We start from the raw sequence: 1,652 nt of genomic DNA, 5'->3' as shown, positions 1-1,652 counted from the left end.
ACCCGGGAGGCGGAGGTTGCGGTGAGCTGAGATCGCGCCATTGCACTCCAGCCTGGGTAACAAGAGCGAAACTCTGTCTCAAAAAAAAAAAAAAAAAAAAAAATGTTTGCAGTAGTTCTTGTGTTGGGTGCAAATTTGCCTGAGGAGAGGCAAATCTGGGTTGCAAATAAATGGAGTGGGGGTGGGTTTATAAATCTGAGGCCTTGCCATGTGCTGTGGCTCACGCCTGTAATCCAAGCACTTTGAGAGGACGAGGCAGGCAGATCATGAGGTCAGGAGTTCCAGACCAGCCTGGCCTATATGGTGAAACCCCATCTCTACTAAAAATACAAAAATTAGCTGGGTGTTGTGGTGCACACCTATAGTCCCAGGTACTTGGGAGGGTGAGGCAGAAGAATCGCTTGAACCTGGGAGGTGGAGGTTGCAGTGACAGACCGAGACTCCATCTCAAAAAAAAAGAGAAAAAAATAAAGACATCTGAGGCCTTCCAGGCCAGGTGTGGTGGCTCACGCCTGTAATCCCAGCACTTTGGAAGGCTGAGGCGGGTGGGTCACTTGAGGTCAGGACTGCAAGACCAATCTGGCCAACATGGCAAAACCCTGTCTCCAGTAAAAATACAAAAATTTGCCAGGCGTTATGGTTTGCGTTGATAATCCCAGCTACTTGGGAGGCTGACTCAGGGGAATCGCTTAAATCCAGGGGGCAGAAGTTGCAGTGAGCCAAGATCTTGCTCCAGCCTGGGTGACAGAGTGAGACTGTCTCAAAAAAACAAAAAACCCAGACATTGCCAGATGCAATTAGGACCAAAATCTAACACATGCGCTTTTCTTTTCTATTCCAGTTAAACTCAAAAATTTACAGAAGAAAAGGTGAGACCATCCCCGGAGACCTTCTGAGTGTGGTTTGGGGACAGAAGGACACTTCCCTGGCAGAGTGGGCACTCCACGCCCCCTCTTAAACAGCACCTCCTGGTGGCCATGCTGCATAATAGGAACAGGTGCCATGTATTAAGTGCCTATTGTGTGCTGGATGACTGTGCTAGGACTCTCTGAAGCTGGAGCTCCTTATCCTCATGGCAACCCTGGAAACAGGCAATATGAATAGTCCCATTTTGCAGATGAGAGGACTGAGGCTCAGTATTTGGTCACAGAGTGAGCAGTTTGCCCAGGGAGAGGCCCTTCCCCACACCCCTTTACCTCCAGCTGCCAGAAAACGGTCATAGTCACTCTAGATACCCACAGTCAATTTCTAATGAATGTCCCTGGGGTTGTGTGGTGCGCAATGACACTGTAGGCAGTGGCCCAGGTTCCTGGGCGCCAGGATGTCCTAACTGGCCCCAGCCTTAGTTTCTCTCCTCTGAGAGTGCTTTCTCTCTTCTTCACCCTGCTGCCTGGTGGTGAAGACCTGCTCTGGGGATCGAATCCATCTTTACCTGGCTGTGGGCTGCCTACCCAAGAGAATTTTTATTATTGTTATTATTTTTAGACAGAGTCTTGGTCTGTCGCCCAGGCTGGAGTGCAGTGGTGTGATCTTGGCTCACTGAAACCTCTGCCTCCCTGGTTCAAGCGATTCTTCTGCCTCAGCCTCCTGAGTAGCTGGGATTACAGGTGCCTGCCACTGTGCTTGGCTAATTTTTTTTTTTTTTTTTTTTT

The sequence above is a fragment of the Cebus imitator genome, unplaced genomic scaffold, assembly GCF_001604975.1.
Source record: "Cebus imitator isolate Cc_AM_T3 unplaced genomic scaffold, Cebus_imitator-1.0 Scaffold234, whole genome shotgun sequence".
Classification (NCBI taxonomy): Eukaryota; Metazoa; Chordata; class Mammalia; order Primates; family Cebidae; genus Cebus; species Cebus imitator.
The sequence above is the reverse complement of the archived record's forward strand: the minus strand, read 5'-3'. Positions refer to the sequence as shown.